Genomic DNA, 13,163 nt, shown 5'->3' with positions numbered 1-13,163 from the left:
TATTCTACAAAACTCTCTTTTTCACCTGTAGAATCTTAAAACACAACTTATAAACACTATTAGTCCACTAAGATGGCTAAACAAGAGGCATAATCGAGGGTTAAATAGCACTTTTTGAGCACTTATCAACCTCCCTAATTGTTGTTCCTCTTAGATTGATCTTCTAAGAATTTATAAGCCTCTAAGGCTCCTTTACTAAGAAAACTATCCCCAGTTATGATATCTAGAACCTCCTTATAATGATGTAAATGCCCCTTGAAGAAGGCACGAACAAGTGTGTCTTTCGTAAGATTATAATGTGGGCATTCAATGAGAAGATCAATGAAACGATTCCAGGCCTCTGAAAAGGATTCATGAGGATTCTTGCGGAAGAAATGAATCTTTTGAAGCATTTCATCTGTCTTCACTGGTGGGTAAAAATGTTCCATGAACAATTGAACAAGATTAACCTATGAGTCTATAGAGTTTGGCATTTGGGCAGTTAACCAAGACGCCACCTTGTCGGCTAGGCTGAATGGAAACACCCTAAGTTTAACTTGATTTGGACTTATGCTAGGATGATGGAATGTAGTGAGAACTTGTTCTATCCTATGCATGTGTTGATAAGGCCTCTCGTGGTCTAAACCATGGAAAGCCAGTAACAAGTTAAATATATTTGGGGAATTTGAAAATCCCCCATTAGGTTTGCAAGAATGATGCATGACTTAGGGCCATCGTTTAGTGCTTTATAAAAATTAGAGAGAGGAGTCTCTGGTTCTTTAGCCATTGATGTAGGTGTAGTGTGTGAAATTCTAGATAGGTGTGTGGTATTGCATCTACGAAAAATAAGCCTGATTATACTAGAATTAAACTCCTTAGACAGAAGAAATGAGGAGTGAAAGAAAGAGAACCTGAATGCCTCCTTGCTACGCTTATGAATAATGTCTTTAATACGAATCAACTTGTCCTGTGGATTCTTGTAATACTGAATAAACAATAAATTCCAACGAAAACAAAGACCGTTAGCTAACCTGGTTAAATTCGAGCTTTCTTGAGGAGGGGGCACGGGCCGTAAATAGAGTAAACAAAGGCTTGGCGTGCTCGAAAGTAATCTTGGTCAAAATTTTTTCCAGTAACAAGAGGGCATTCACACTCATAAATAGAGTTAAAAGGCCGCGGGTGCACATTCCAAAAGATTTGAAATTTTTATAGTAGTTTGCTAAGACGTCCAGTAAGTAGCCTGTAAAATTTTAGAACAATTGGAGTTATAAAAGTTCTTCTACTGCCCTGCAAAGTTTGTGAAATAGTTTTCAAACACAATACAAACATCCGAATGGTTGACCAATTAAAACAGAGCCAAAAATCTCCAATATTTTACTGAAGACTCCTAACAGATCATGCGTATTTCTGTAAAAAGTTTATAGCAATTGGAGTTCTAAAAACCTTTCTTATCTGCTGTTGTTCCAGAAATTAAGTGTGGCAAAACCGTAGAAACACATTGGAAATAATCCACTAGTTAGGTGGTCAAAACAAATAAAAAACTCATCAAATTTTTACTGAACACTCCTGACCAATGATAGATACTCATGTAAAAAGTTTAGAATTTTTGGAACTGCCTACGTAACCCTACTAGTCTATTTTTCTAGAAACTTACAGTGTGAAAGCTGAAATATAGCAGTGTAAAGATGACATTAATTGTTCACTAGGTAAAACAACTAGAACAAATCTAAAATAATTCCAGTAAATCAACAGAACCTTATATATTATGCCTGAAAAGTTGCAGACATTTTAGAAATTTAGAAATACCTTTACCGCAGTATTCTTCACTGTGAGTCTGCAAGGCAAAAGGGAGGGCGGGCACGCTCTTAGTTTAAAACAGTGAATATCAAGATTGAACAGTAACAAAAATATGAGAAACAAGAATAAAAAATTAAAAGGGTGGGTGGGTACAGAATGGGGGATTTCCCCTTGAATTCAAGCAATTGAATTCTTGTCTTGAACGAGATTAAGATGGCAGCGACACCATTTGATAATACGTAAAAATTTGATTCTTAATTATCTATAGAAGAACACAAACAACTAATGATCAACTACCTTAGCAATATTATTTCTACTCTCAATTCATTATGTAATATAAAGAGTCAGGATACGTTCCACTCTTAATCGTTAAGAGCTTAGAATCCTACTAGAAATCAAGGTGAGAACAATGAGAGTAGTGTTGTACGTGATTTATTTAAACTAAAACTATTTATAAATTAAACTAATTTAAACTAAGTAATTAAAAGGTGAATTTAATAAATAGAAAGAACATAGAGGAAAGATTAATCCATCTATGTGAAGATATGATTATTCTAACTAGTTTCTCATGTTTTAATCTTAACCTTTATTAATCTACATAAGGTAAAACAACAAAAGTCACAATTTTTATTGATCCCTAACCAATCTTAGCAATCTATGTACTAAGATATAATTAGCATAAGAGAAATTCTCCTCCACAAATCTCTTTGTGGAGTTTCCTTTCTCTAGTTCAACTTCTATAATCTCTATCTCTAGACAACTATAAAACTTGAACTTGAAGCACATAAGCCAATAAGAAAACTAATGAAGAACAATCATAACTCTCACATAGACTTCATAAAACTCCTCTAATATAATGGAGTTTTTAGCCTAGTTTCATTAGGTTCATTAACAATAAACAATAATAAGAAGACATAATTAAATTAAACTAAACTTATATTAATAAAACTAATGGTGTAATGGAGTTGGAGGCAAGAACATTAAACCCTAATTACTCTAAACTAATAGGGGAAGAAGCAAATATATTATTCTAGCTAATGGGAGGGAGAGATAGAGAGAGAACCCTAATTTACAACTAAACTAAAGAGGGGAGTAGCCAAGTTTTGTTTAACCTTAACCCTCTTTATATAGGAAAGGATTAGATTTACAATTTCATGCATGGGCTTTTAGGCTAGGTTATGGACCCATAAATCAAGTCCATAACCCAATTGGTTGAATCCAAGATTTCCAATTCTGGTTGTGTTACTATAGTGCGTAGTTTTACCAACTTATATTGCTCTGATCGACTCAAAGACTAGACCATTAGAAAGGTCTTTCTGATCTAGTCATTTTGATATAAAATGGGCCCAAATCCGAGGCCTGAGTCCAAAGATATGGCATTTTGAAGTTCTATTGACTTTTCTTTAGCTCTCTAATCCGGTTTGATTTTCACTTAATAGTTTTAACTTGGGCTTTTTAAGGGCTTTTTCTTCATGAAACTTGGGCTTTCTTCATGGAACTTCCCTAGCAATCACTTTAGCTCCTTTTAGCGCCTAATTAGTAATGAATTGACCTTTATTCAACTCTGAAGCCTGAAATACTGAAAAATGCGTAATTAGTGATAAACCTATATTATTAATAACATAATTGGCTAAATAGAAAATACAATTAAAGGGTTTAAACTACAATTTTGGGCTCTTATCATTTATCATAGACACATAAATAATCGCCTATCTAGAAATTCACCAATCACCACACATACACCACCTACACCTACAAACACTACATTAGTAGCAATAATGGGTGAAGAAATAGCAGAGAGACCTCCCTCTGATTTCTATAAAACTTTAAACGATGGACCTGAGTCCTGGATAATTCTTGCAGATACTACAAGAGATTTTAGAATCCCCTCTAATATATTTAATCTGCTACTTGTTTTCCATGGCTTAGACAATGAGAAACCCTATCAACACTTATGTAGGATACAACAAGTTCTTACTACATTTCATCATCCTAACGTAATACCTGAAAAAATAAAACTCAGGGTGTTTCCTTTCACCCTAGCTAACAAAGTGGCTTCTTGGCTAACAGGACAAAAGCCGAACTCTGTCAATACATGGGAAAAACTAGTAGAATTATTTATGGAACAATTTTCCCCACCACAGAAGACTGATGAAATGCTATCACATATTCATTTATTTCGCCAAAAGCCTCAAGATTCCTTTTCTGAGGCTTGGAATCGTTTCACTCTATTTTCTAGTAGAATGTCCCATCATAATCTTAGTAAAGACACACTAGTTCGTGCCTTCTTCAAAGGCCTATCCCAACACCATAAAGAGACTTTAGATATCATGAACGGAGGTAATTTCCTAGGTAAAGGAGCCACAGATGCATATAACTTCTTAGATAATCAATCCAAGAAAAGTAATAACTGGGGAGGTAACGATTACTCCCGCTCCATTCCTTATTCTTCTACAGCTAAGGTAGGCAGTGTGTTTGAGGTTAAACAAGATCCTGAACTTAGAACTTTAATAGAATCCCTCACTCGTAAAGTAGATTCCCTTTCAGTAAATAAAGAAGAAGAGAAACCCACTCCTGTCATGAATATAAACACTCCTCGTTGTAATTTTTGTTTTAGTTTTGAGCATTCAGATCATTATTGTTCTCTTGCCTATGAACAACCACAACCATAGCTAGAAGATGTCTGTGCTTTTAATTATATACCTAACGCACCTTAGAGACAAAATCCTAATTTTAGTTGGCGTAATAATCACCATCAAGGAGCACCTCCAGGTTTTAATAATCAAAACATTAGGCCCACCAATAACTATAACCAATATCAACCTTGGTAAGGACAAGTGCAAGGTAATAATAATAATAATAATGGAAGTTTAGTCCCGTTACTAAACAACTATCAAAATCCACTCGTTAATAATCAACGTGAGATAGTTCCTGTTACGCAACCCGTGACAACTTAACCTTTCCAATCTGGTAGATTCGATGCATACATGCAAACTCAACAACAAATATTACTAACAATCCAATAATCCATCCAACAATTATCCCAAGAAAAGACCCAACAAAAAGACGTGTTTCTAGGTCAACCAGTACATAATTCAAAATTAACAAGCACAACTTTTGAATTAATCGGTAATCCTAGTAATGAAAATTTAATACAAGTAGAATTTAAGGTTGTAACTACTCTCCGTTCAGAGAAAGTGGTTGACGTACAACAAAGTAATTATACTAGAAGATTCCCTAACTGAAAAAGATAAAGAAACCTTACTAGATACCATAGTTGAAACTGAAGATCCTACTACTGTAGAAGTACCAATTAAACCTCAACCTAAGGGGAAATTAGCAAAAGATAAAGAAAAGGGCAATACTCCTATTGACCCTTATGCTAAATATAGAGAAAAACCACCATTTCCCTAGAGACTAGCTATGCTAAAGAAGGACGATAATTTTGACGAGATTAGGGAAGTTTTCAAAATTTTAACTATAAACCTACCCTTCCTCGATGTCATAAAACGTCTTCCAAAACACGCTAAGTTTCTTAAAGCTTTGTGCACCACAAAGAGGAAAACTAACATACCTAAAGAAGCCTTCTTAACAGAACAATTTCCCTCTTTATTTGAACATAACATAATCGTTAAGTACAAAGACCTTGGTCGTCCCACTGTACAATGCACTTTAGGCGATACTTTCACGACAACTGCTCTTCTAGATCTAGGGGCGAGTGTTAACTTACTCCTGTTTTACCTTTATAAACAACTAGGTATACACGATCTAAAACTGACTAAAATGACTTTACAGTTAGCCGATCATTCGATTAAGTATCCTAAGGGCGTAGTTGAAAATATTCTTGTTAAAGTACAAGACTTCTATTATCTAGCCAATTTTTTCATTCTAGACATAGAAGTCATTCATGACCTTGTTCCTATCATCTTAGGTCGTCTTTTCTTGGTAACTGCCAATGCCTTCATTGATTGCCGCGATGGTTCGATGTCCATTTCCTTTGGAAACCTTGTTGTTGAGGTAAATGTTTTTAAGATGATGCAACATACACCAAACATGACTATAGATAGTGAAATTAGCATGATAGAAAGTCTTGCTCAATATTGTTTTAACAAAACTTTTCCAGATAATCAGATGCACCAATTTCTTTCCTTTAGCAGTACTGAGGATTCTTACATCCAATAAGTACATGCCTTCTTAGAATCTACTCCTATCCATGATCTAGCTCCTGAGTTTGAAGAACTCATTCCTGAACAAATCTGCGTTGTAGAGGAAGACGACCCTCCTAAATCCCTCATTCCCACTTCTCCCACCCCTGAGCTTAAACCTCTTCCCACTGAGTTAAAGTATTTCATTTAGATCCGGATGGCACTCATCCGATTATTAAATCATCTCAGTTATCTGCTACTTAAGAGGCAAATTTGATTAGGGTTATTCGTGAACATCATTCTGTGATTGGTTGGTCTTTAGACTACATTAACGATATTGACCATAGCGTATGCAAACATCACATACATTTGGAGGATAATGCAAAAACCTCTTGTGAGCCACAATGTTGTTTGAACCCTGCCATGAAAGAGGTAGTTAGAGCAAAAGTTTTGAGATTACTCGATGCTGGCATTATATACCCCATCTCAGATAGTGAGTGGGTGAGCCCAGTTCATGTAGTCCCTAAGAAATCCGGTGTTACAGTCATTCGTAATGCCGATAGGGAGTTAGTTTCCACCTGAATTCTTATAATGCGGTGGATTTGTATTGATTATAGGAAGCTTAATGCTATGACACATACAGATCACTTTCCTTTACCCTTTGTCGACCAAATGCTTGAACGTCTAGTCGGCCATATAGTATTAGGTCATATTATTTCTTAAAATGGAATATAAGTAAACAAAGCTAAAATAGATAAGATAGCGCCTCTGCCTATACCACAGACTGTCCATGACATTAGGGCCTTTCTAGGCCATACAGGTTTCTACATATGTTTCATAAAAGATTTTTCAAAAATAGCTAAGCCTTTAACACAATTGCTTTTAAAAGATGCCATTTTTAATTTTAATCATGACTGCAAACAGGCTTTTGAAACTTTAAAAGCTTCTTTAACCTTTGTACCTATCATACAACTACTAGACTGGTCAAAACCTTTTGAACTTATGTGTGATGCTAGGGATTATGCCGTTGGTGCTGTGTTAGGACAGAAGTTAGATAATAAGTTTACCGTAATTTTTTATGCTAGTAAAACCTTAAATAATGCTCTACATAATTACACTACTACTGAAAAGAAATTTCTAGTTGTTGTCTATGCCTTAGATAAGTTCCGTCCCTACTTAGTTGGTTCCACGGCCATAGTCTATACAGACCATGCGGCGCTTAGGTACCTTCTCGCGAAGAAGGATGCTAAGTGAAGCTTTAATATTATAGTGAGTATACTTCAAAGGAGTTAGATTATGAGTTGAGGTTCATCCTAAATTGTTTAGAGTTGAGTAAGGGAGATAGGAAGAAGAAAGGTAGACTCTTGAATATTAGAATGGTTCTAAGCTAATGAACTTGAAAGCTTGATTGTTTGAATGAAATTACTTGAAAACATGAAAGGAAGATTGATTAAAACATTGAAATGACTTGAAAATATGAAAGGAAGATTGATTAAAACATTAAAATGAAAGAAACAAACAAGATTGAAGATGAAAAACAAGAACAAATAACAAGTTGATTGAAATAAATTAAAACAAACAAGAAATAAAAAACATGAATTAAAAACAAGACAAGAATATAAACAAACCAATTGGTTTGGATCCTAAGACATGGATGAGTTCTCTCTCCCTTGCTTTTTGTTTATATACCCCTACTTTTGCCATTTACAGATTTGCCCTTCTCCATTACAAACTAGACACCTCACCCCTTTCATTTTTACTTTTGCTTTTTGGTGCCTTCTTGACCAAGATAGGTTTAGGGATAAGTCTTCATAATTTGAAATAAGGGCCTCCATCTTTGGTCTTATGAATTGAGGACTTTGACCATTGACTTTAACCGGTTGACTTTGACTTTTTCAGCACTTTTCCATAGCAGCTACTGGTATTCATAATAAGCGTTATTAATGCTCCTTTTGGTGTTAAGATGCAGCTTTTATGATAAGTGGCATGCAATACTCCTTAACCTTAAAAAGGCAGTAAAAGCTATGAGTTGTCTTTTCGTTAAGCGTAAGAAAGGTTGTAATACATCAAAATACGGGTAATAAAATGCACATTTGGGAGCTAATCACCACCCCCAAATAGTATCTTGCTTGTTCTCAAGCAAGGATGAGAGAAAAAACTAAGATCACAAATGAGTGATTTATTATACGTTACACTAATCTCGTTTCGCAGAGTGCGATTGCATTGACCATATACAACAAAGCCTTAAACTACTAGGAATTCCCTAGTGGATGAACTTTAAGCCTCGTGAGAGTTTTTTAGTGAAGGTACTCACAAACTTCTTCTATTTAGTATAAAGGGTCTTGTTTCCTTATTTACTCTTATAAGTTCATACATCTTATTAGCGTGGAATAAGGACAAGCTCCTTTGAACTTAGAATAACATATGTACAGTAATTTAAGCATCTAAAAATAAGTGTATAAAACATGAGCAATGAAATGCAAAAGCAGAGTCGTTTTTGAGGCTTTTGGAGAGCTTCTTTAAGGTGGGTTCTCACAGGGGTGTGTTACAATCACAACTCAATGATAGATTCACTCAAGGTTCGTTATCTCAAGTGCAGCAGACACTTATATTCCTTATATACTCAAATGACATCCAAAGAAAGCGGGGTCGATTGATCATGCTTGCCACTTACTATCACACCATCCTATTCCTAATCGGGCTAGATGTCTTTTATTAGGAGTTACGGGGCTAGGGTGATGGTTTAGAAAGAAAAAGGAAGGGAAAAACAAAATATGATAAGATGAGAAACTGGCCGGGTCTTCAAGATACTTGTAGCCAGAAAAGAACCTAGTTTTGTTCTTTTGCTTCCAAATTGTGATACATTCTTTTAGCCCTTTAGCTTTATGACTCCATATGATTTTGAATTTTGGGAGTTATAACTTTGCTTTTGATTTTTTTTGTTTTTGATATCGTCTCCTTTTGATTTTGAGCTCTTGGGGGATTCGATTTTTTACTCCTTTGGATTTTTGGAGTTTTGGTTTTGGATGGGTCTTTCTTTTCTTTTCTTCTCTTTCATTTCTTTTTTTTAGAAGCAAATAAATGTTCTGTTTTTGTACAATGTCTTCTCTTCTCTTTTTTTGATAATCATCCAATTCTTAACTCATCAGCTGGGTAAGTTTTTTATTGTGTGTTGTGATGGGTTAGGAATTATTGGTGAAGAATAAAAAGGCGTTTAGAAAGGGTGAAGGCTCAAGAGGGGTAACTAGAGGAAAACTATCTTTTTAGGTTTTAAACGTTTATTTGGCTATATCAATCCAAAAAGGGCCTAAATTCCCTCATAGGATATAGTGTGGTGATCAAGCAAGTGGACGTGTGGTCTTTCTATCCAGACATCCTTTGTGTCATCACTCAATAATCATTCAGATGAGGCTTTTGGCTAGATTCTTACATGATATGGAACTTAATTGTTATAACCTTGGCTTTGGAAACTCACTGCTATATACAAACAAATGTTGATGCATGCCATTCATAAAAAGATGCAGAAACTATTGTACGTATATTAGTCTAAGTACGAAGAACAAGTCCTTACTCTATTGCTATAATAAGACTTCTAAACTTTTTATTCATTATAGAAAAAGAAAACAAGACTTTTTAATACTAAATGGAAAAATATTTTTGGTCTTTTTTGAATTTTTTTTGGAACCCTATATAGAAAATGTCTAGTTTTCGTAAAATGTTACTATACCAACTCTATGATAGAACTATGCTTGTCCTCAAAGTATGAAGAGATAAGAAAAGAGATTACCATAGAAACATGAGCAAAAATGATGATAGACCTGTATTATGTTCTTCATGATGAAAATACGCCACCCCCAAATACGTTTGGGGCGTGGGTTGTTTGATATAGAATGAGAATACATGGTTTATTATACTAGGGATATTTATTCTACTATAAAATCTTTTTGGGTTTTTGTATTTTTGAAAACATATATAAAATGCATGAAAGAAAATGGAAAATTTTGGCATGATGTATCTATTTTATCTTCTACTCATAAACCAAATTCCACAAGAAAAAGCAAAATAAAACAAGCAGATAATATTAAACATAAAGTTAAACTTATACTACATCATAACCGTTAAAAAGAAACGTAAAAATAAATAGATCCAACTATACGGACACTAGGAATCCTAGTCAGAATCCATGCGGGACTCGTCTCAACGTCTAGATGATCCTTCTTCTTGCTAATGTCGAGGCCTGACATGTCTATCACTACGCGGGAGCGCATCTCTAATGCTTTGCAATGTTCTAGTGACACTGTGTTGAAAACATCGCTGCTCCTGCTGGAAGGACCGCTGCTTTTCTCAGATGGTCTGCTATTCCGCTATGATGTTACCCTGAGTTTCCCTGAGCTGGTGGATATACGAATGCAGAATCCTCAGGCTTCCATGGAGGAAGTGAATTCCATCCATGGGCTGAGTGAATTGTCGAGTGGCATCTTCGGCGAAGTAATCCACCTTCTAAGTCGGGCGTGCTTGCTTGGTGGTTCTGGCATTAGGTGGAAGCCATGATTTCTGGACGCAGTGGGCATAGATAGGACTTGTGGTAGCGTCCTTGACCTCCACTAGGTGCTTGGAACCCCCAGTGTTGCATGATCTTGGTGACCAGCACTGGTAGAGGGGCAGATGTCTTCTTCAGTTTGCAGAGTTGCTCGAAGATAAAAGAGATGATGCAGAAGCTGTTCTTCTGCTCTTACCATAAAAAATGAAGCACTGCCTTACGTATATCCGAAGGCTTGGCCGAGCCTAGCAGGTTGTGGGATGTCCACTGAGATACTGCTAGCTGGTGGCTCCTTCGTAGCGAACTCTGGTAAGCGCAGTGAAACTTGGGGTTTTTAACCCTATCGAGAAGTGTCTCTACTATCATCACGTCGATGATCTTTTTGTCTAGGGACTGTTCCATCTGAACATAAGCCTTCAGAGGAATCCCCAGAACACCACTTACCACCTCCTTTCTGAGCTCCAGCGGCCATCCCTAACAACCGTAACGTGGACATCCTCCCTTCTAAACATGCAATTATAAAACGAAAGAGTAAGAGAGGGAGAATAAGCCACCTCTTCCAACAAAACCAAGGGTTCCCATCCTTTTCTTCTAATCTCAGCCCTGAAGTGCACTTCAAACAGATTAAAATAGGAGAGGTCTTGAAAATTTTGCTCCGGCATAATTTTAAGAATTCAAGCCATTTAAAGTAGGGATTTGAAAAATTGGGGTTTTGAGTTGCAATGGGGTTTGAAAATGGGGAAGGCTATAAAATTTTGGAGTGGTGGTGTGTTGAGGTGTATAGGTGGGCGCGAGCTAAGTGGGGCAGCTAAGGTTGGGAATTTTTGGGGTGGAGAAGAAAGAAAGGGGCGATCGCGTGGGCTAAAAGGGTTGATGGCACGTGCCTCGCACGTGACTCTTTTAAGAAAATGAAATTTTTGCCCAAGCCCAAATGAATAAGGAAATTTCAATCTTGTCCTCAGTGCCTTGCCAACTTCTAGAGCCGATCCATGCTTCGTTACTTGTCCGATCATGACCCATGAGGTACCAAAACGATCAGCATAAAAAATACAATGTAACGGTATATGATACACTCACATCTAACAGTATATGAGAAATATATGATGGAAAGAACTGTAGAAAAATATATACAGATAACATAAATTAAGAAAATTTTAATTAATTTTTTTGGGGTTTGAATAAGTTTGACATAAATTTTAAAAAGGTGGGTCGTTTTAAGTTAGATCCCCAAAACTTGGAAGTTTTTGAAAACTTGAGTCAATCCCAACCAGATGGTTGAATTACTCTCTTAGACCAAGAGTAATGCACTGCGGGATAACACATGTAGACTTTATAAACATAATTATTATAAAGTTGAAGACCAGGGCAAGTTGGTGTTTGACAATTCAAGCACCAACCTTCTCTCTTAGCTCGCCTTTTACGTGCGTATGAACTCCTACCTAAAAGCAGGAATGATTTTCAGTATATGTGTCCATATTTTAAGCTACATTTCTCTAAGAAGTTCTTGCACACGATCATTGAAACTGATCCATCTAGTATTGCTAGGTGGAGGGTTTTTGTTTGCTACAGAAGACATTTTTGAAAAGTTTTTCAGAAACGAGAGAGAGATTTAGAAGGGAAAAAGATTTAAACGAGAGGGGAAAGATTTTTAAGAAAGGAAATTTTTGAAATTTTTTGAGTTTTTTAACGTCAGATTCTCGAGACAAAATAGAAAGGTGGAGGCAAAAATATAGAATTAAATAGAGAATAATATCACTTTGGGTTACTCTATTTGTTTAATTATCGTTTGGAGACGCCTCATTTATTTATTTTTTAGGTTTGTTTTCTCATTCAAAATATATCTCTATCCATAGAGAGGTTTCGCCAAGAAGATAAAATTATACGTTAACCCGGTATCATTTTGGTTACTCCGGACGTATAACTTTCATTTTTTTATATCTTCTGGTTTTAAAAACTATGGAGAGATGTTTTAAGAAACTTGTACTCCAAAGCAGTGATTCTAGATGTTATTACTTTAAAACAAATCATAACAGATACTCTTAGGCAACTTTCGTGTCGGCTCTGTGGCGAACTGATAAGAGCCCAAAACTGTAGTTTTAACCCCTTAACAATCATACTTTTAGACCAATTATGTGAGTAATAATTAAGAGTTAATACTGATTACGTGTTTTTATGTATTTCAGGCTTCAAAGTCTATTATGTGCAGAAATGTGCCACTTTAGCGAGATAAAGGAGCAAAGGTCGGTTGCTAAGGAGTTCTGTGAATAAAGGCCAAAATTCAAGGAGACAAAGCCTTTGTAAAGCCCGGTCAAAAGCTGAAAAATCAACACGGGCAGAAACAATGCACAAGTCAGCAGAACTTCCGAAGGCCGTATCTTTGGACTCAGACCTCGGAATTGGGAGTATCTTATGTCAAAACGACCAAATCGGAAAGAGCTTTCTAATGGTCCAAGCCTTGGCCCAATTAGAGGAGCAGAAGTGGACAAAACATCTATCGAAGCCAACTACAATTGAAGAGCCCATTTTGGACTAAAGAAATTGGGTTTTGGGCCCGATTTTCCGGCCCAAAACATGGCTCCAAGCCCATGCACGATTTTTGGATCTGAAAGTATAAAAACAAAAGCTTGACTCTTTGTTAATGGCAGTTAGGTTAGGAAGCTAATGTTAATGGAGTTTAGGGTTAGAAAAAGATAGTTAGATCT

The sequence above is a fragment of the Coptis chinensis genome, chromosome 9, assembly GCF_015680905.1.
Source record: "Coptis chinensis isolate HL-2020 chromosome 9, ASM1568090v1, whole genome shotgun sequence".
Taxonomy (NCBI): domain Eukaryota; kingdom Viridiplantae; phylum Streptophyta; class Magnoliopsida; order Ranunculales; family Ranunculaceae; genus Coptis; species Coptis chinensis.
Note: the sequence above shows the minus strand (reverse complement) of the source record.